Source organism: Gorilla gorilla, chromosome 2, assembly GCF_029281585.2.
Source record: "Gorilla gorilla gorilla isolate KB3781 chromosome 2, NHGRI_mGorGor1-v2.1_pri, whole genome shotgun sequence".
In the NCBI taxonomy this organism is placed as follows: Eukaryota; Metazoa; Chordata; class Mammalia; order Primates; family Hominidae; genus Gorilla; species Gorilla gorilla.
This window is the reverse complement of record NC_086017.1, coordinates 57,325,626-57,348,460: the sequence shown is the minus strand read 5'-3', so window position 1 is coordinate 57,348,460 and position 22,835 is coordinate 57,325,626. Positions and strand designations below refer to the sequence as shown.

At 46.0% G+C, this 22,835-nt stretch overlaps 1 protein-coding gene and 1 non-coding gene across 7 annotated transcripts in view; one reads left to right on the top strand and one right to left on the bottom strand.

The window, feature by feature from the left end:
- The first annotated feature begins 5,721 nt into the window (after nt 1-5,721).
- SCAP (SREBF chaperone) overlaps nt 5,722-22,835 on the top strand; it is a 65,120-nt gene continuing 48,006 nt past the window's right edge. For 2 of the 6 annotated variants that reach the window (XM_055382235.2, XM_063703748.1), the window contains exon 1: nt 5,784-5,928. The gene's annotated coding sequence lies outside the window, so the exon portion shown is untranslated. Of the gene's footprint in view, nt 5,929-14,993; nt 15,074-22,835 lie in introns of those variants that run through there. The other 4 variants (XM_031009019.3, XM_031009016.3, XM_031009018.3 and 1 more) reach the window with 4 other exon arrangements.
- Nucleotides 15,001-15,100, bottom strand: LOC115934240 (small nucleolar RNA U13). The gene has a single exon (XR_004070060.1). It is a non-coding gene; the product is annotated as a small nucleolar RNA U13 (small nucleolar RNA).

Genomic DNA, 22,835 nt, shown 5'->3' with positions numbered 1-22,835 from the left:
GCTTCAGCTCGATTTCCCTTCCCCTTGCCAAACCAAAGTATAAAAGAAAATCTAGACCCTTCTTTGGGGCTGAGAGAATTTTGAGTGCTAGCCGTCTCTCGGTCGCTGGCTAATAAAGGACTCCTCAATTCATCTCAAAGTGTGGTGTTTCTCTATAACTCACTCGGTTACAACAACAGAGTCTCACTCTGTTGCCCAGGCTGGAATGCAGTGTCGTGATCTCAGATCATTGTAACCTCCGTCTCCCAGGTTCAAGGGATTCTCATCCCTCAGCCTCCCAAGTAGCTGGGATTACAGGCATGCATCACCACGCCTGGCTCATTTATGTATTTTTAGTAGAGATGGGGTTTCACCATGTTGGGAGGCTGGTCTCGAACTCCTGACCTTAAGTGATCCGCCCGCCTTGGCCTCCCGAAGTGCTGGGATTACAGGCGTGAGCCACCATGCCTGGCCTGAATTCAAATTCACCTTTCTTTCTTTTTTTTTTGAGACGGAGTCTCGCTCTTTCTCCCAGGCTGGAGTGCAGTGGCACAATCTTGGCTCACTGCAAGCTCTGCCTCCCAGGTTCACGCCATTCTTCTGCCTCAGCCTCCCCAGTAGCTGGGACTACAGGCGCCCGCCGCCACGCCTGGCTAATTTTTTGTATTTTCTTTAGTAGAGACGGGATTTCACCATGTTAGCCAGCATGGTCTCAATCTCCTGACCTCGTGATCCGCCTGCCTTGGCCTCCCAAAGTGCTGGGATTACAGGCATGAGCCATCGTGCCCGGCCTGAATTCACCTTTCTTATGGGGAACAATCTGAAGTAAAGTTGAGCTCTACCTAGTTAGGGCTAAATGGAAGTGTTTCATTTGATTTACTATATATAAAAACTAAAATCAGGTTTCTACAACTTAACTGGAAGTGCATCAAAAATAAGATAGGGGCTGGGTATGGTGGCTCACACCTATAATCCTAGCACTTGTGGAGGCCAAGATGGGAGAGTTGCCTGAGGCCAAGAGTTCAAGACCAGCCTGGGCAACAGAGAGACCCTCATCTCTATTTAAAAAACTCTAAAATTTAGCTGGGAGTGGTCATACCCACCTGTGGTCCCAGCTACTTGGGAAGCTTGCTTGAGCCCAGGAGGTCAAGGCTGCAGTGAGCTGTGATTGTGCCACCACATTCCAGCCTGGACCATAGAGCAAAACCCTATCTCTTAAAATAAAGGATTGATACGAAATCACCTTTGCAAAATTATGGCAGTAAGGAAAACCTGACATGGTTGACTCCATGTTGCTTCCTTTTCTTTTTCTTTTTTTTTCTCTCAGCGTGTTGCTCTTGTTGCCCAGGCTGGAGTGCAATGGCACGATCTCGGCTCACCGCAACTTCTGCCTCCCGGTTTCAAGCTATTCTCCTGCCTCAGCCTCCTGAGGAGCTGGGATTACAGGCATGCGCCACCACACCTGGCTAATTTTGTATTTTTAGTAGAGACAGGGTTTCTCCATGTTGGTCAGGCTGGTCTCGAACTCCTGCTCAGGTGATCTGCCTGCCTCGGCCTCCCAAAATGCTGGGATTACAGGAGTGAACCACCGTGCCCAGCTCTATCTTGCTTCTAACCTCCAACCTGGGGATAGGCGAAGGTAACTTTGGGAGGAATTTATAGTTCAACCTTAAAGCAAGGATGACATTAGCCCTTTCCAAAACTAAACCGCCTTTGTAAAACTAATGAAAAGCCACAAGTCTAGGATTTTTATAGGAGGGGCCTGAATTCTGCTAAGGTGTAGGTGTAGTTAAATGATAACCAGTCATTGCTCTGGAAGTCACAAGATTTGTAACTTCCTCAGTTACTCCTATAGATAACATCACTATTGTAGAACCTAAGACTTGCCTTTTGAGATCTTTCTTCCTTCCTTCCTTCCCTCTTTCTTTCTTTCTTTCTTTCTTCTTTTTTTCTTTTGAGACAGAGTCTCGTTCTGTTGCCCAGGCTAGAGTGCCAGGATCTCGGCTCACTGCGAGCTCCGCCTCCTGGGTTCATGCTATTCTCCTGCCTCAGCCCCCAGAGTAGCTGGGACTACAGGTGCCCGCCACCACACCCGGCTAATTTTTTGTATATTTAGTAGAGGCGGGGTTTCACCGTGTTAGCCAGGATGGTCTCGATCTCCTGATCTCGTGATCCACCTGCTTCAGCCTCCCAAAGTGCTGGGATTACAGGCGTGAGCCACCGCGCCCGGCCTTGAGGTGTTTCTTTTCAGACTTTTGTATTTCTGCTGACTCCACCCAGAGGCTGACTCAGCGCTTGAGGACTCCTCCTATGATTGCATCCCCAACCAATCAACATTTCCCATTCCCTAGCACCCTACCTACCAAACTATCCTTGAAAAACCCTGACCTCTAAGCCTTTGGGGAGACTGATTTGAGTAATAGCTCCATTTTCTGCGTGGCCTTGTGCATCGCCAGCCTTGCGTCAGTGAAACTCTTTACTGCAATGCCAAGGCCTCAGTGAATTGATTTTGTCTGCGCAGTGGGCAAGAAGAACCCTTGGGCAATTACAGATAGATGGATAAAAGGATAGATTTTTTTAGATAGACATGAGATACTAAGCAAAACATTAATAGTTGAATCTAGGGTATATGAGTGTTCACTCTATGGTTCTTTCAACTTTTCTGTTATGTTTTCATATTAAATGTTGTAGGAGGCTGGGCATGGTGGGTCATGCCTGTAATCCCGGGATTACAGCGGGTGGATCGATTGGGCCCAGGAGTTCGAGACTAGCCTGGGCAACATGGCAAAAACCTCGTCTCTACTAAAAATACAAAAATAAACCTGGCGCGATGGCGCAAGCCTGTAGTCCCAGCTACTCAAGAGGTTGAGGCACGGGAATCGCTGGAACCTGAGAGGTGGAGGTTGCAGTGAGCCAAGATTGTGCCACTGTGCTCCAGCCTGGGTGACAGACTTGGTCACAAAAAAAAAAAAAGGGCCAGGTGAGGTGGCTCATGCCCGTAATCCCAGCACTTTGAGAGGCCGAGGCAGGTGGATCCCACCTGAGATCAGGAGTTTGAGACAGCCTGGCCAACATGGCAAAACTCTGTCTCTACTAACAATGCAAAAAAAAAAATTAGCCAGGCATGGTGGCGCACACCTATAATCCCAGCTACTCAGGAGGCTGAGGTGGGAGAATCACTTGAACCTGGGAGGGGGAGGTTGCTGTGAGCCAACACCTCACCACTGCACTCCAGCCTGGACAACAGAATGAGACTGTGTCTCAAAAAAAAAAAAATGTTGTGGGAGAAGCCCTAAAATCATGTCCACTTCATTATACTCCATGGGGGGCATTCTGTAGCAGATTTACCAGGGCCCCATAAACCCCAGCTTCCCCAGAGGCTCCACAGGATTCTCAGTGGGAACTCTTAGGGCAGTGGAGGATTGTTTGCCATGCTTCAAGGCACAAAGGTACTTAGCTAGGTACTTGTGAGTTTTGGAGCCTCTTATTTTTTGTGGGGGAGTGTCCAGACTTTGCTGAGGGTCAGTCCTCTGCAAACACAGCTTTGATGGAGTGGTTGGGTGGGAAGAGGTGGTGAGTGAGGAGAATGACAGCAGTTCCCAAGGCAGTCTGGCTAAGTCCTGCCATGGAGGTGGTTAGAAGACAGGCTCCTGACCCTCTCTGGAGAGAAGACTTTGGTACAGTGGGCCTAGGGCTCAGGAGGACTCCTTCATGCCCACGGTTTCTGAGGGGACAAGTGATGGTATTTCAAGGGATCAGACCTGGAGAGAGTGATGTCAGGATAGGTAAGGGGTGTAGGTAAGTTCCCCTGAATGCTCTCTATTGTTGCTTCTCTCTCATTTAATACAACAAACAGGATGGGCACGGTGGCTCACGCCTGTAATCCTAGCAGTTTGGGAGGCCAACATGGGAAGGCTGCTTGAGCCCAGGAGTTTGAGACCAGCCTGGGCAACACAGCAAAAGACCCCATCTTGATAAAAATAATAAAAACAAAAATGGCATGGTGGCACTCATCTGTAGTCCCAGCTTCTTGGGAGGATCACTTGAGCCCAGGAGGTTGAGGCTGCAGTGAGCTATGACCACACCACTGCACTCCAGCCTGGGTAAAGGAGTGAGACCTCAAATGTAAAAATAAAAATAACCTAAAAAATTCTTTCTTTCTTTCTTTCTTTTTTTTTTTTTTTAGACGGAGTCTCGCTCTGTTGCCCAAGCTGGAGTGCAGTGGCATGATCTCGGCTCACTGCAATCTCTGCCTCCCGGGTTCATGCCATTCTCCTGCTTCAGCCTCCCGAATAGCTGGGACTACAGGCACCTGCCACCACGCCCGGCTAATTTTTTTGTTTTGTTTTGTATTTTTAGTAGAGACAGGGTTTCACCGTGTTAGCCAGGATGGTTTCGATCTCCTGACTTCATGATCTGCCCGCGTTGGCCTCCCAAAGTGTTGGGATTACAGGCGTGAGCCACTGCACCCAGCAAATACTTTCTTTATAGGATAAAAATTCCCATATTAAGCCAAAAGACAATGCTGAAAATGTCATAACCCTGAAAGTCACTTTGGGCCAAGGCCCACTGTCCCCATTGTTACTTTCATCGTGACAATAGTGTGGTGGGCAAGGAGGGAGGCCAGAGTCCGGTGGGAACTGGGTTTTAGGAGGAGGTATTTGAAGAATGTGTAGTGGGTCAGGGGGCTGGTGCGGTCAGAAGGGCCACCTCTAATTTCTGCCTTGCATTGGTGACTAGATCTGCACTTTCTGGAACTCCCAGAGAAGTTTGCTGGTGCCTTTGAGGGCAGGTACAGGGCCTGCCTTATCCAGGTAGCCCTGGGGTGGGTGCGGGTGTCTAGGGCAGTAGGGAGGGGCTGAGGGGAGGCTTACCTCTGACACAAGACCTGGGTACAGCAAGGGCATGCAGTAGCATGATCAAAGTCCCCCCAGAGTGGTCCGGGCAGCGTCTCTAGTTGGGCCAGAGCTGGGCAGGTGGGGACCTGTGTTTCCCTCGGGGGGAGGCAGCCTCCCCTTCCCCTTCTGTGAGGCCCTGTAACAAGGCCTACCTCGGGTTTTCAGGAGGGCCAAATGCGAGGACATGTGCAATACCAGCTCCGCAACTCACACCTAGTAAACAGTGAACGTAGCTGTTGCTATTATAACAAATACCTGTTCCCTGTGGAAAATGGTTAAATGTCAACTTATGCTTTTAAATATCTATAGGGAAACTAGTTTTATGGACATTATTTATTCTTCTCATCTGCATTTGCAGTGTATCTCGGCCCAGCTGCTTCTAATTTTTTGCCATTATAAAACGGAACATGAGCATCTTGTGCAGGGTGGGTTTTTTGTTTCTGTTTTTTGTCTCACTGTAGCCTCGACCTCCCGGGCTCAGGTGATCCTCCTACCTCAGCCTCCTGAGTAGCTGGGACCACAGGTGCGCGCCACCACAGCCGGCTAATTAATTTTACTTGTGGAGACGGAGGTCTCCTACGTTGCCCAAGTTGGTCTCTAACTCCTCGGCTCAAGCGATCTTCGCGCCTTGGACTCCCACAGTGTTGGGATTACAACCGCGAGCCACCGTGCCCGGTTTTCTGCAAGTTCTTGATGACCGATGAGGGCCGGTGGGCCCTAACCCGGCGGGCCCTAACCCGGCTTCACGCTCCGCCCGGCCCGGCCCGGCCCGGCCGTCCGTACTTCCCTCCGGTGTCCACCAGAGGGCGAACGGGAGACGCGAATGTGGTTCGACTACGCATGCGCACGCCGCTGGGAGCACGTGCGGAGGGCGGCGGGGCGGGAGGGTAAAGGTAGGAGGTGAGAGGTGAAGGGGCGGGCACCCGGCGGCCAGGAGGGGGAGGGAGGGCGCCACGCACCGGACTGCGGGCCGAGAGCGCGCACGCCGCGCTCCGCCCCTGCTTCCGTCCCCGTCGCCGCCGCCGCAGCTTGGGAGCTGCTGCCACCACAGGTACCGTCACGCGGGTGCTCAGGGCGCCTGCCCGCGGGCCCCAGCTCGACCCCAGCCGCGTGGAGCTGGGAGTTCCGGAATGGGGGCCGCTAGGGGCGGGGGTGCGTGGGCATGGCGCTGTCCAGCAGCCGTGCGGGCCGGCCCTGGAGACCGCAGGCCGGCAAGGAGGCAGGGCCGCCGCGTCCCCACCCCCAACCCGGCCGTGTCCCTGCACCGGCCGGCCCCTGGAGCTCCGCGTCCCTACCAGACCTCCGCGGGCCCCTGGTGTGACGGGGGGAGATGCGCGGCGTCGCATCCCCTGGCCTAGTTGCCCCGGGCAGCTGTTGTAGAACCTGCTTTGGTGCTGTCTGGGTTTTCCGGAGTGCGGGGGAGAGCATGTTCTCCACTTTGCCTCTTTTGGAAGATCTTATTGAGAGACAACGCTGGTTTTCCGTATTGCTTAAACCTCAACTTTGCTCACTAATGTTGCTTCTGTTTACTTCTGAGTGGGTTTATGACTTCAGTATTAAACCGGCTTATAATGTCACGATAGCGTTAGTTGCTGGGAGCCCTGGCTCCGGACTGTTTGAATCTCAGAAAGTTGTGCAGATGGGAATGCGGGGGGAGGGGGGGCAATGAATCGCTGTGGGGGCTCTGGCGGGAGTCAGCCCCTGGTTCGGGTCACTCACTGCTCCACCTTGTATGGCGACAGTCGGAGCTAGGTGAATAAACTCTTTCTGGGGATTTTGTAATACTTATTGTGAAGCGGCCATAGAAAAGGTTTAATGTTAGCGTTGCGTGTTTCTTTTATTTGGCCAAAAATTTGTGGAGTTTGGTTATGCGGTGTCTTTATTGGTTTGCTGTCAGGTCAGGATATTGAGCAAAAGACTGACGCTTTTATTAGGGAGTCAGGGTCGAGGGTGTCTAATTAGTGCTGTATCCATTTTAAGTGTTCCTCAGTGATGCCTAAAGACTTGTTTTTTGTTTGTTTGTTTGGAGACAGGGTCTCACTCTGTCTCCCAGGCTGGAGTGCAGTGGCGCGATCTCGGCTCACTGCAGCCTTGATTTCCTGGGCTCAGGTGATCCTCCCACCTCAGCCTCCCCAGTAGCTGGGACAGCAGGTGTGTGCCACCACGCCCGGCTAATTTTTGTATTTTTTGTAGAGATGGGGGTCTTGCTGTGTTGCCCAGGCTGGTCTTTAACTCCTGGGCTCAAGCATTATACAAGCCTTGGCCTCCCAAAGTGTTGGTATTACAGGCGTGAGCCACCGTGCCCGGCCAAGATCTCTATCTTTTAAAATGTGTGTTAATATAGTTTACATTTTAGGTGTTTTACACATTTGCAGTATTCCCACTGAGCACATGATGTAAAAAACACTATATAAATATATTTAACACTATAAATATATTTCCATATTTATTCTTTTGGTCATAAATTGAAATGGAAAGAATTAGGCTTTTTAAATTTATTATGAACTGATCTCTCTTTTTTGAATGCTCTCTCTTTTCTTTCTTTCTTCCTTTTTTTTTTTTTTTTTTTTGAGATGGAGTCTTGCTCTGTCGCCCAGGCTGGAGTGCAGTGGCGCCATCTCGGCTCACTGCACCCTCCGCCTGCCGGGTTCAAGCGATTCTGCTGCCTCAGCCTCCCGAGTAGCTGGGACTACAGGCGCCCGCCACCATGCCCGGCTACTTTTTTGTATTTTTAGTAGAGACGGGGTTTCACCGTGTTAGCCAGGATGGTCTCTATCTCCTGACCTCATGATCCGCCCGCTTCGGCCTCCCAAAGTGTTGGGATTACAGGCGTGAGCCACCGCGCCTGGCTTGAATGCTCTCTCTTTTCTTTTGCTGTTGCGGCAAAAACAGCCCCTCTCTAGAGATCTCCATGGACTTTATAATCACTGGTTTGGGGCCCTTCCCCCGTTCCCTCAGTCACTGTCATTAGGTGGGTAAAAAGTTTACTCCAAGTTTATTACTAGAAAAATGGAGGCATATGCAATTCAGGAATTAAATAAACTAAAAAAGGAAAGAAAATGGAGGCATAAAGATTGTGATTTGCCTGAGGTCGTATATGAACAAATAAACTACCCAGTTGGGAAAGGAACCGTGTGCCTGTGGGCTTCACTGCATGTATGTATATTAACATTTGGTGGTAGACTTTAGGGATGTTTTCTCTCTCAGAATCTAGCCATGCACGTGAATGTGCCTCAGGGATCCTGGAATGACAGGTTCATGTGCTGTTTGCTTACTCTCACCATTGGTGGTTGCCAGTGTTTTACCGGCTCTGACAGGTACTTCATATACAGTTTGTGTCATCACCCCCGTTGAACAGATGAGAGGACTCCTCATAGAGAAGCTGGGTTCTTACAAGGTCACCCAGCTTGTCAAGGGTGGATCATCCTTCAAACCAGGTCTGCCACACCTCTGCCACCTGAGCTCCTTCCGTTAGAATTTGCTACCTTACTGAGTTGGCTAAAGAAACAAGGTTCAGGTGTCGTCTTTTGCCACTCAGAGTAATAATTCTGGGTGATATCGAGCACTTGTGCTGTTTAGGCAGTGTCCTAGGTACTGTAATATTAGCTTATCTCACTTAGTTTTCATAATAACCAGATGAGATAACACTGTTATCACCCCCTTTACGGAGAGTTTTAGAAAAGTTATTTGACTGGCCCTGGGTCACCTAGTGAATTTGAGACGGAGTGTGTTGTGTGCAAACTGAGATTTGGCTGACAAAAGAGTCCATCCTTTTATGCTGTTCTTGTACCTGCTTCCACAGTCTGTTTTTTTTTTTTTTTTTTTTGAGATGGAGTTTTGCTCTTCTTGCCCAGGCTGGAGTGCAATGGCGTGATCTCAGCTCACTGCAACCTCCGCCTCCCAGGTTCAAGCGATTCTCCTGCCTCAGCCTCCTGAGTAGCTGGGATTACAGGCATGCACTACCACGCCCGGCTAATTTTGTATTTTTAGTAGAGGCGAGGTTTCTCCATGTTGGTCAGGCTGGTCTCAGACTCCCAGTCTCAGGTGATCCGCCCGCCTCGGCCTCCCAAAGTGCTGGGATTACAGGCATGAGCCACTGCACCCAGCCCACAGTCTTTTCTGTTGCTCATTGGCAGGTAAGGGTAGTGGAAGAAGGTGGTAGGGGTGGTGGGAGGAAGCCAGCGTCACTGACTCGAGTGTGGGGATGGCGGAACTCAGCAAGAAGGTGACAGCAATTTGACCACTGCCATTTGACAGTTTCTGCTTAAGCAGTCAAGGGCACTAACCTAGAATGGTTGCAGGGATGCTAAATCATAAGGAAGCTTTGCAGTGGGGTCCAAAGTTGGTATGTAAGCATAAAGATGCACGTGGATCTCAGGAAAAAAATAAAACTAATATTCCTGTTTATTTCAGCCTCATTTAATTATTATTATTATTTTTTTGAGATGGAGTCTCCCTCAATCTGTTGCCCAGGCTGGAGTGCATTGATGCTATCTTGGTTTACTGCAATCTTGGTCTCCTGCCTCAGCCTCCCAAGTAGCTGGGATTACAGCTGTGTACCACCACACCTGGCTAATTTTTGTATTTTTAGTAGAGATGGGGTTTCACCATATTGGTTAGGCTGGTCTCAAACTCCTGGCCTCAAGTGATCCACCCACCTTAACCTCCCAAAGTGCTGGGATTACAGGCATGAACCACCATAATAATTTTCATTATGTACTTTATAATGTACACTGTATTATCACTGTAGTACATATATAATTTATATGTAAGTGTACATGTATTGGGAGCATATACTTGAATTTTTGTTGTTGGGCATTCATGATCAAAACATTTGGGAACCAGTGGCTTATTTGATATTTAGCATTTTCAGAAAGCATAAAATATACAAGGTGTTGGCCAGGCGCAGTGGCTCATGCCTGTAATCTCAGCACTTTGGGAGGCTGAGGTGGGTGGATCACCTGAGGTCAGGAGTTCGAGACCAGCCTGACCAACATGTGTGAAACCCTGTCTCCACTATAAATCCACTATAAATACAAAAGTTAGCCAGGTGTGGTGGCATGCGCCTGTAGTATACCTCTAAGTATACTAGAGCTATGTTGATGTTTTCCTCTCTCTGCCTTGGCCACTAGGAAGCTCAGAGTCAGGTTTGTATCCAGGGTCTTCCAGCTTGCGCTTAGTGTTTTGATCGTCTAGATTGTTTTTAATGGTTTCTGCTCTTTGTCTCAGGTTTTACTGTAAAATACATAACACATTTTCTTCCTGTTCTAAACATTACTGTGATTGTATTCTTATAGCCAAATCTTTGTTCTTATTATTTTCTTTTATTTTTTATACTGTTGAATCCCTCTGAGACTTGCCTTTCCCTGCCTCCTCCTCTGTACTCATTTTTGCTAAAATTTGTAAGGGGATAAATTCTTGAAAAGCTTTGCACATTTTGAAGACTTGTTTGTTTTTTAATATTTATTATAGTAAAACTCAAATATACATCCAAATAGAGAGCAATAAGCCCTTGTGTACCTATCACTCAGTTATGTCTGTCACTTAGTCATTAACTTGGGGACACTCTTGTTTCATCTATATCCTTTAATCCTCATTATACTTTTTTGGGGGGGAGAAGTTTATTAATTGATAGGTGTTACTTTGGGGTAAATGAGGAGGGAGCCAACTAGTATGCTGGGGAACTGGTAAGGTTTTTTTGTTTTTTTCTTGAGACAGAGTCTTGCTCTTGTCGCCCAGGCTGGAGTGCAGTGGTGCCATCTCGGCTCACTGCAACCTTCGCCCCCCTGGGTTCAAGTGACTCTCCTGCCTCAGCCTCCCAAGTAGCTGGGATTACAGGCACCTGCCACCACGCCTGGCTAATTTTTGTACTTTTGGTAGACGGGATTTCACCATGTTGGCCAGGCTAGTCTTGAACTCCTGACCTCCGGTGATCTGCCTGCCTCGGCCTCCCGAAGTGTTGGGATTATAGGCGTGAGCCACTACGCCCCGCCAAGGTTCTTTTCTTTGGGATCCTTTCCTGTCCTTAGAGAAGACCCTTTAGCTTTCTGCCTGAGGAGCTGATGCCTAGTCGTCAGGCTTTCTTCTTGCCCAGATAAGGGTGTTAACTCCTGTGTACAGATGTTCACTTAATCCTTTTTACCAGTCCCACATCTCACTACAGCCCTATGCTATACCTGGGTTTCTCCATCCCAAGCCCCTTTAGGGTCTCTAGTGCCAGTCTTCTTCCGCATTGGCTATGTACCCTAGGTTCTTTTTTATTTTTCCCAACGGTGATGCACTTACTGAGCAGATGCAGTAATCTTCTTACCTGAGCCTACATATAACCATTGGCCTAAATGTATGATGGTTTGCCAGCATCAGCAATAAGACTGGTAATGGGGTAAAAAACAAGTTCTCTTAAGGCTAGCTCTTGATCCCCTGTTGTAAGCTGACCAACTTAATCTGAAAATAATTTGCAGCATGTAAATATTTTAGGATTAGAGCCATCTGTATACACACTTAAAAGTAGTTTTGCTACCATTACGTTAGTCTAAAAGAGTTACCTAAGAATGCCAAACGATATTTTGTTCGAATGCCTTGGTTATTTTAATTTAAAAGTTATTTCTTTCAGAGCCGCTTCTCTCTTCACAGTAGTAGAGCTGTGGCAGTGAACTAAGAGGTCAAGGATTCAGTGAAACTGTGGCTAATTTCTTGTTCCAATCTGAGAGCTCTCTTTGCACTATGATCAAAATGGAGTCTTGCCAACTGCCCAGGGTAATAGCCTTGCAGGTCTCTTCCTTGTTGAGCAATGAATATAAGTTCCACATGGCTGGGGAGGCCTCACAATCATGGCAGAAGGTGAAAGAGGAGCAAAGGCATGTCTTACATGGTGGCAGGCAAGCCTCGTCTCATTATACTTTTAAAATTATTTGGTGGCTGGGTGCAGTGACTCATGCCTGTAATCCCAGCACTTTGGGAGGCCAAGGTGGGTGGATCACTTGAGGTCAGAAGTTCAAGACCAGCTTGGCCAACATGGTGAAACCTTGCCTGTACTAAAAATACAAAAATTAGCAGGGTCATGGTGGCGCGCACCAGTAATTCTAGCTACTTGGGAAGCTGAGGAAGAATTGTTTGGACCCAGAGGTAAAGGTTGCAGTGAGCCAGGATCGTGTCACAGCACTCCAGCCTGGGTGACCGAACAAGACTCTCAAAACAAGCAAACAAAAATTATTTTGTGATTTTTTTTTGAGACGGAGTCTCCTTGTCACTCAAGCTGGAATGCGATGGCGCGGTCTCTGCTCACCGCAACCTTTGCCTCCCGGCTTCAAGCGATTCTTCTGTCTCAGCTTACCAAGTAGCTGGGACTACAGGCATGTGCCACCACACCTGGCTAATTTTTGTATTTTTTGTAGAGATGGGGTTTCACCATGTTGGCCAGGCTGGTCTTGAACTCCTGACCTCAAGTGATCTGCCCGCCTTGGCCTCCCCAAGTGCTGGGATTGCAGGTGTGAGCCAACGCGCCTGGCCCATTTTAACCATTTTTAAGTGTACTATTTAGTGACATTAAATGTATTCACATTGTTATGCAACCATCATCACTATCCATTTCCAGAATGTTTTCATTATTCTACATAGAAACTATCGATCCAGGAGCCATATGTAGAAAGCTGAAACTGGATCCCTTCCTTACACCTTATACAAAAATCAATTCAAGGTGGATTAAAGACTTAAATGTTAGACCTAAAACCATAAAAACCCTAGAAGAAAACCTAGGCAATACCATTCAGGCCACAGGCATGGGCAAGGACTTCATGACTAAAACACCAAAAGCAATGGCAACAAAAGCCAAAATTGACAAATGGGATCTAATTAAACTAAAGAGCTTCTACACAGCAAAAGAAACTACCATCAGACTGAACAGGCAACCTACAGAGTGGGAGAAAATTTTAACAGTCTACCCATCTGACAAAGGGCTAATATCCAGAATCTAAAAAGAACTTAAACAGATTTACAAGAAAAAAATTAAACAACCCCATCAAAAAATGGGTGAAGGATATGAACAGACACTTCTCAAAAGAAGACATTTATGCAGCCAACAGACACATGAAAAAATGCTCATCGTCACTGGCCATCAGAGAAATGCAAATCAAAACCACAATGAGATACCCTCACACCAGTTAGAATGGGGATCATTAAAAAGTCAGGAAACAACAGGTGCTGGAGAGGATGTGGAGAAATAGGAACACTTTTACACTGTTGGTGGGACTGTAAACTAGTTCAACCATTGTGGAAGACAGTGTGGCGATTCCTCAAGGATCTAGAACTAGAAATACCATTTGACCCAGCCATCCCATTACTGGGCATATACCCAAAGGATTATAAATCATGCTGCTATAAAGGCACATGCACACATATGTTTATTGTGGCACTATTCACAATAGCAAAGACTTGGAACCAACCCAAATGTCCATCAATGATAGACTGGATTAAGAAAATGTGGCACATATACACCATGGAATACTATGCAGCCATAAAAAAGGGTGAGTTCATGTCCTTTATAGGTACATGGATGAAGCTGGAAACCATCATTCTGAGCAAACTATCGCAAGGACAGAAAACCAAACACCGCATGTTCTCACTCATAGGTGGGAATTGAACAATGAGAACACCTGGACATGGGAACATCACTCACCAGGGCCTGCCGGGGGATGGGGGGAGGGGGGAGGGATAGCATTAGGAGATAAACCTAATGTAAATGACGAGTTAACGGGTGTAGCACACCAACATGGCACATGTATGCATATGTAACAAACCTATATGTTGTGCACATGTACCCAAGGGCCAGTGGGTGGGAATTGGTATCTCATTGTGATTTCAATTTGTATTTTCTAAGGAATATTGATGTTGAGCAATTTTTCATATGTTGATTGGCCATTTGTATATCTTCTTTTTTGTTGTTGTTTGGGTTTTTTTTTTCTTTTTCTTTTTTTTGAGACGGGGTCTTCTTGCTCTGTTGCCCAGACTGCAGTGGCGCAATCACAGTTGACTGCAGCCTCAAGCCTCTGGTCCCAAGTGATCCCCCCACCTCAGTCTTCCGAGTAGCTGGGACTACAGGCATGTGCCCCCATGCCTGGCTTATATTCATATTTTTTGTGGAGCTGGGGTTTCACCATGTTGCCTAGGCTGGCCTTGAACTCCTGAGCTCAAGTGACCCATCCACCTCAGCCTTCCAAAGTGGTGGGATTACAGGCATGAGCCACCCCACCGAGCCTGTATATCTTCTTTAGAGAAATGTTCATTCAGGTCCTTTTCTCACTTTGAGTTATTAATTGTTATTTTGTTGTTATTGTTGAGTTGTAGGAATTCTTTACAAATTCTGGATATTAAACCCTTGTTAGATATATGATTTGTGAATAGTTTCTCCCATTCTGTTGGTTAGCATTTCACTCTCTTTATTGTGTGATTTGCACAATTTTTAACTTTTTTTTTTTCTTTTTTAAGACAGAGTCTCCCTCAGTCACCCAGGGTGGAGTGCAGTGCTACAGTGTTGGCTCATTGCAGCCTCCACTTCCTGGACTCAAGCAGTCCTCCCACCTCAGCCTCTCAAGTAGCTGAAACTACAGGTGCACACCACCACGCCTGGCTAATTTTTTTTGTATTTATTTTTTTTAAGATATGGGGTCTTGCCATGTTGTCCAGGCTGGTCTCAAACTTCTGAGCTCAAGCAGTCTGCTTGCCTTGGCTTCCCAAAGTGCTAGGATTAAGGCGTGAGCCACCACGCCTGGCCAAAAGTCTTTAATTTTTATGGATTCCAGTTTATCAATTTTTTTCTTTTGTTGCCTATACTTTTCAATCCTTGCTAAACTCAGCATCATGAAGATCTTTTTCTTATATTTTCTTCTAAGGGCTTTATAGTTTTAGCTCTTCTTCTTTCATTTATTTGATCTATTTTGAGTTAATTTTTGTGTATAAGAGTCCAACTTCACTTTTACATGTAACTATCCAGTTTTCCCAGTAGCATTTGTTGAAGAGACTGTCCTTTCCCCAGTGACTGGTCATGGCACCTTTGTCAAAAATCAGTTGATTATATTTGTGAGAGTTTATTTTTGGCTTCTTTTTTCTTCTTCTTTTCTTTTTTTCAGGTTAGATGGGTAGTGCTGACATCATAACAAGGTTCGAGAATGACTCATCTCACATGTGTGTGAAACACCCAGGTATCATACTGATGAACTACAGAAGATCTGGGCTCTCTATTGTTTTATATGTCTGACCTTATGCCAGTACCACATTGTTTTGCTTACTGTAGCTTTATAGTAAGTTTTGAAATCAGGAAGTATGAGTCCTCCAACTTAGTTCTTGTTTTTCAAGTTTGTTTTGGCTATTCAGGGTTCCCCCTTTTTTCTTTGGACAAAGTAATGGGGAGAATTTTTTTCTTTTTTTTTTTTTTGTTTTTTTTTGTTCTTTGAGACAGAGTCTCACTCTGTTGTCAGACTGGAGTGCAGTGGCGATCTTGGCTCACTGCAAACTCCACCTCCTGGGTTCAAGCAATTCTCCTGCCTCAGCCTCCTGAGTAGTTGATATTACAGGCACCTGCCACCACGCCCAGCTAATTTTTGTATTTTTAGTAGAGATGGGGTTTCACCATGTTGGTCAAGATGGTCTCAATCTCTTGACCTCATGACCCACCTGCCTTGGCCTCCCAAAGTGGTGGGATTACAGGCGTGAGCCACTGCGCCCAGCTTTTTTTTTTTTTTTTTTACAAGTAAATGGAAAGAAATCCCACATTCATGGATTGGAAGACAATATTCTTTTTTTTTTTTTTTTTTTTTGAGACGGAGTCTTGCTCTGTCACCTAGGCTGGAATGCATTGGCGCAGTCACTGCTCACTACAAGCCTTGAGCTCCCAGGCTCAAGTGATCCTCCCACCTCAGCCTGCTAAGTAGGTGGGACTACAGGAATGTACTACTGTGCCTGGCTAATTAAAAAATTTTTTGTAGAGATGGAGTCTCACTGTGTTGCCCAGGCTGGTCTTGAGGACTCCAGGGCTCAAGCAGTCCTCCCCACTTGACCTCCCAAAGTGCTAGGTTTACAGGCATGGGCCACCGTGCCTGGCCAGCTGTTAGAATTTTGATAGGGATTGCATTGCATTTTGATATGGATTGCATTTGTAGATAGCTTTGGATAACGTTGTCATTTAAAGAATATTGTCTTCCCAGCCTGGCCAACGTGGTGAAACCCTGTCTCTACTAACAATACAAAAATTAGCCAGGTGTGGTGGCATACACCTGTAATCCCAGTTACTCAGGAGGCTGATACAGGAGAATCGCTTGAACCTGGGAGGCGGAGATTGCAGTGAACCGAGATTGTGCCACTGCACTCCAGCCTGGGTGACAGAGCAAGACTCTGTCTAAAAAGAAGAAGAAAAAAAAAAAGAATATCATCTTCCAATCCATGAAAGTGGGAAAGTGGGATTTCTTTCCCTTTATTTTATGTCTTTAATTTGTTTCAGCAATGTTTCAGTTTATGTCTTTTGTCTCCCTTGCTTAAATTTATTCCTAAGTATTTTATTCTTTTTGATGCTATTATAAATGGAATGTTTTCCTAATTTTGTTTTTAGATTGTTCACTGTCAGTGAACAATAGAAATGCAAGTGATTTTTGCATGTTCATTTTGCATCCTACAACTTTGTTGAATTCATTTATTAGCTGTGTGTGTGTGTAATCTTTAGGGTTTTCTACATGTAAGATCATGTCATCTAGGAACAGAAATAATTTTACTACTTCCTGTCCAGTTGAGATGCCTGGAGAGAAAGGGTAAATGAGGCAGTGAGAAGGTTCTTGCTTAATTTCTCTGGCTAAAACTTTTCAGTACTGGATTAAATAGAAGTGGCATCCTTGTCTTGTTCCTGATTTTAGGGGAAAAGCTTTTAGTCTTTCACCATCAAGTGTGATGTAAGCTGTGAGACTTTCATATATACCCCTTTATTATGTTGAGGATATTGCCTTCTATTCCTATTTCATTGAGTGTTTTTTAATCAAAAAGTTATCTTGAATTTTGTTAAATGCTTTTTCTGCATCAGTTGGGATGATCATTGTTTTTCTCCTTCATTCTAGTAATGTGGCATATTACCTTAATTGATTTTTGTTAAACCATCCTTGCACTTTGGGAATAAATTCCACTTGTCATCTGAGATGTATGTTTAATATCTACTTAAAAAAAAAAAAAACAAATCAGTCCCAGCCTGGGCAACATAGTGAGACCCTCATCTCTACAAAAAATAAAAAAAGCCTGGTGCAGTGGCTCACGCCTGTAATCCCAGCACTTTGAGAGGCCGAGGCGGGCGGATCACCTGAGATCAGGAGTTCGAGACCAGCCTGACTAACATGGTGAAACCCCGTCTCTACTAAAAGTACAAAAATTAGCCGGGCATAGTGGGAAGCGCCTGTAATCCCAGCTACTCGGGAGGCTAAGGCAGGAGAATTGCTTGAACCTGGGAGGCGGAGGTTGCAGTGAGCTGAGATCATGCCACTGTACTCCAGCCTGGGTGACAGAGCGAGACTCTGTCTCAAATAAATAAATATTAAAAAATAAAATAAAATAAATTAGCCAGATGTGGTGGCTCATGCCTGTAGTCCCAGCAGTGTGAGAGGCTGAGATGGGAGGATCACTTGGGAGGTCGAGACCGCAGTGAGCCACGATTGTACAACTGTATCCAGCCTGGGTGACAGAGCAAGACCCTATCTCAAAAATAAAACAAAAAACCAAAAAACTTACAAGTCAACAGATGCTTATTGAATTCTTCCTAGGTGTCAGACACTGTTAAAGTTCTGGGGATTCAGCAGTGAACAAGGCTAAGCCCCTGTTTTCTTTTAATTTTTAATTTTAATTTTTTTTTTAGGGACAGTCTCACTTTGTCACTTAGGCTGCCAGGCTCGAGTGCAGTCATGCATTCTCAGCTCACTGGAACCTCTGCCTCCTGGGTTCAAGTTATTCTCGTGCCTCAGTTTCCCGTGTAGCTGGGATTACAGGCACTACCACACCCAGCTAATTTTTGTATTTTTAGTAGACACAGGGTTTCACCATGTTGGCCAGGCTGGTCTCAAACTCCTGACCTCAAGTGATCCGCCTGCCTCTGCCTCCCAAAGTGCTGGGATTACAGGCGTGAGCCACCGCACCCAGGCCCACTGGAGTGTTTTGAGCAGGGTAGTGACATTAGTGATTTGTGCTTTAGAAAGATTTATCGAGGATGGAATGAGGCAGGAATGAATAGAGGCATTCCTGCTGTCCCCATGGTCAGTGATGGGAGAGTAGCCAGGGAGATGATGATAGTTGGTCAGGTTGGGGATCTGACTTGGAGGTAAAACTGTTGTAACCAGCTGTTTCAGATGTGGGCTTGTTGTAGGATGTTTCCTAAACTTTCAGCCGGAGGAATAAACAGGGTAGCTAGTGGTATAATTAACTGAGATGGCTGGGAAAGAACAGCTACTGTGGGGAAATCAAGAATTCTGTTTTTGGTCTTGTTAGATTTGAAGTGCTTATTAGGCATTTGAGTGGAGATACCAAGTGGACATAGTGTAAATAAGGAGCTTAGGGGAGAGGCTTGAGAGGTGTGTATGTAAGAGACATCAGCAAACAGATGAGAATTGGAGCCAGGAGTCAGGCTGAGAAGCCCTGGGGAGAAAGGGTAGATGAGGAAAGCTGGCCAGGAACAAAGCCTATGGGGAAGCAGGAAGGGAGGCTGAGAAGCACAACCTTCTAGGACATCAGTAGGGACATGATGTCACTCACAACTAGGAAATAAGTAGGTGTTTTTCTTTCTTTCTTTCTTTCTTTCTTTCTTTCTTTCTTTCTTTCTTTCTTTCTTTCTTTCTTTCTTTCTTTCTTTTTTTTTTTTGAGACGGAGTTTCGCTCTTATTGCCCAGTCTGGGGTGCAATGGCGCGATCTTGGCTCACTGCAACCTCCGCCTCTCAGGTTCAAGCGATTCTCCTGCCTCAGCCTCCTGAGTAGCTGGGATTACAGGCATGTGCCACCACGCCCGGCTAATTTTTTGTATTTTTAGTAGAGACGGGGTTTCACCGTGTTAGCCAGGATGGTTGTAGGCGTTTCTCATTTCAGCATAGTGTCTTTATGGTCAGCCCTTTCAGTGGCTGCCTCTGATGGTGTTTGATCATAAGTCATAACTCATCCATGAAGGTGTTTTACAGTCTGTCTTCAAGCAGGCAGGTCCTTAGATTGAAAGAATGGAGGCTTCACTGCGTGTGCCTTTACTACACAGATGGCCGATGGGGCAGAGGTTGTATAGCCGATGGGGCAGAGGCTGTCAGATGACTGTTTTACAGAAAAACCTTTGACAAGTTATATAGTAAACTAGTTAAAAGAAAAAGTTGATCTTCTAGCTAAGACAAAAGGTTACAGCTTAGGAAGATGAAAAAGATGGATGGTGGTGATGGCTGTACAACAGTATGAATGTACTTAATGCCACTAAACTGTACACTTAAAAGGGGTTAAAATGATGTTTATGTTAATAATTTTTTTTTACCACAAAACGAAGTAGAATACTTTGTTACTGATTATAGTAAACATTTAAATCTGAATGCTAGATTGCTTTTTTTTGAGATGGAGTCTCACTCTGTCGCCCAGGCTGGAGTACAGCAGTGTGATCTCAGCTCACTGCAACCTCTGCCTCCTGGGTTTAAGTGATTCTCCTGTCTCAGCCTCCCAAGTAGCTAGGATTATAGGTGCCTGTCACCATGCTCAGCTAATTTTTGTATTTTTAGTAGAGATAGGGTTTCACCGTGTTGCTCAGGCTGGTCTCAAACTCCTGACCTGAAGTGATCTGTCTGCCTCGGCCTCCGAGAGTCCTAGGATTATAAGAGTGAGCCACCGTGCCCGGCCTAGACTGCTCTTACATAGGTTAAAACACATTATTTTGTTGGGAGGTGCTGGGGAATCAACTCTGTCATGGAAATGTTCCCCGGGCTGGGAGTTGGAACCAGAGTGTTTGTTGTCATTTGCTACATGCTGGGTCATCTGGCATGACCTTCCATAAGCCTCAGTTTCTTCCTTACCAATAGGATATTGTGCTGGAGGATCCCATCTCTCCTAGCTCTGAAATCTGGTAGCTTTCTGTTCCTTTGTCTCTATAAATGTCTGGAAGGCAAGCAAGTTCCAGTCTGAGAAGTGACTGTGAACATTTGGAAGAATTGTGTGGTCCCAGTGCATATCACAGTCCACAGTTGTCCTGTTAGCTGGAAAGTTTTACTTAGTACCAGATTATAGATATGAAAAAGAAGCAGTTAAAACTTACAGCAGGCCTTACAATTTGAGACAGAAACAAAATCTTTGTTTTTTAGACTTTGACCAAATATTTGGGAATGAGCACTCTGTAGATGTGATTTGTTTATCTGTGAGGCTTCACACATTGTGACTTGACAAGAACCCATAGCACTTAGGTTTGTGAGCCCAGAGTACCACCCTTTGCCTTGAAGAGTGTGGAGGGAGTCTTAGGGCCAGTGGTGAGCAGGATGAAAGGTTCTTAGAAGCTGGTGGGCATGAAGGGGGTACAGAGGGGAGGCTCTCCTGGGAGATAAGGTGGTGGAAGGGGCCGGTGAAGTCTGGTGTGCTGGAGAGAGCTCTAGGGGCTCCTGAACGCTCACCCCAAGGAAAAGGGGCCCAGGTGAGCCTCATCTCTTGGCTTTCTTCTTTTCCACATTTCCCCTCACAAACTCCTCCCCTCTTTGCACTGTGTTTGGAACCCTCTTCCATGCAACGTTTATATTAAGAGTTCTTGTTGGGCACAGTGGCTCACGCCTGTAATCCCAGCACTTTGGGAGGTCGAGGTGGGTGGATCACGAGGTCAGGAGTTCAAGACCAGCCTGGCCAGGATGGTGAAACCCCATATCTACTAAAAATACCAAAATTAGCTGGGCACAGTGGCAGGCACCTGTAATCCCAGCTACTTGGGAGGCTGAGGCAGGAGAATCACTTGAACCTGGGGGTGGGGGCAGAGGTTGCAGTGAGCCGAGATTGTGCCACTGCACTTCAGCCTGGGGGACGGAGTGAGACTCCGTCTCAAAAAGACAACAACAACAAAAAACCAAAAAACAGTTCTTGAAGTGTTGTGGGAAGTCAGGGACCCCGAACAGAGGGACTGGCTGGAGCCACAGCAGAGGAACATAAATGGTGAAGATTTCATTTTAATATGGACATATATCAGTTCCCAAAATTAATACTTTTATAATTTCTTATACCTGTCTTTACTTCAATCTCTGAACATAAATCGTGAAGATTTCCTTTTAATATGGACATTTATCAGTTCCCAAAATTAATACTTTATAATTTCTTATGCTTGTCTTACTTTAATCTCTTAATCCTGTTATCTTCGTAAGCTGAGGATGTACGTCACCTCAGGACCACTATTGTGTTAGCTGTACAAATTGATTGTAAAACGTGTGTTTGAACAATATGAAATCAGTGCATCTTGAAAACAGAATAACAGCTATTTTAGGGAACAAGGGAAGACAACCATAAGGTCTGACTGCCTGTGGGGTCTGGCAGAATAGAGCCATATTTTTCTTCTTGCAGAGAGCCTATAAATGGACGTGCAAGTAGGGAAGATACCGCTAAATTCTTTTCCTAGCAAGGAATATTAATAATTAAGACCCTGGGAAAGGAATGCATTCCTGGTGGGAGGTCTATAAATGGCCGCTCTGGGAGTGTCTGTCTTATGCGGTTGAGATAAGGACTGAAATACGTCCTGGTCTCCTGCAGTACCCTCAGGCTTACTAGGATTGGGAAACCCCGCCCTGGTAAATTTGAGGTCAGACCGGTTCTCTGCTCTTGAACCCTATTTTCTGTTGTTTAAGATGTTTATCAAGACAATACGTGCACAGCTGAACATAGACCCTTATCAGTAGTTCTGAATTTGCCTTTGTCCTGTTTCCTCAGAAGCATGTGATCTTTGTTCTCCTTTTTGCCCTTTGAAGCATGTGATCTTGTGACCTACTCCCTGTTCTTGCACCCCCTCCCCTTTTGAAATCCTTAATAAAACTTGCTGGTTTTGCAGCTCAGGTGGGTATCACGGTCCTACTGATATGTGATGTCACCCCTGGAGGCCCAGCTGTAAAATTCCTCTCTTTGTACTGTTTCTCTTTATTTCTCAGCCGGCCGACACTTACGGAAAATAGAAAGAACCTATGTTGAAATATTGGGGGTGGGTTCCCCTAATATTGAAGTAGTAATGCAATGAGACTCATCACATCTCCCATTTTGGGATTTGATTGTATAAAACTGTCAAGAGCTTTGATGCCCTCCAGCAAAGCACACTTGTTGCAGGAAATCAGGCAAAGGGTGTTTAGGCTGTGTGGCATGATATGCTCATGTGTAGCTGGTGGCAGGAGGCTGGTCCTGGCTGTGCTCCTACAAGTACCTGCTGGAGTGGAGGCTGAGGACACTCTGTCCATGGGCCGAGACATTGTGTGAAATGACAGGGCTACCCCCATGGGCTCTCAAGTTGTTTCTAGCTTTAAAACAGATTCTTGGCTGGGTACGGTGGCTCACACCTGTAATCCCAGTACTTTGGGAGGCCAAGGCGGGCAGATCACCTGAGGTCAGGAGTTTGAAACCAGCCTGACCAACATGGTGAAACCCCATCTCTACTGAAAATAAAAAATTAGCCAGGCATGGTGGCGCATGCCTGTAATCCCAGCTACTTGCAAGGCTGAGGCAAGAGAATCGCTTGAACCCGGGAGGCTGAGGTTGCAGTGAGCCGAGATCACGCCGTTGCACGTCAGCCTGGGCAACAAGAGCAAAACTCTGTCTCAAATAAAGAAATAAATAAAAATAAAACTGATTCTTAGCAGCAGCAGTTCAGTCCCTTTGTTAGTCATTCCTGACCAGGTCAAGAGGGAGTAAGAATGTAGGTAACTGGCATTGTGGAAGAAAATCTTTAATAGGTTTGTTGGTGTTCTATTGTA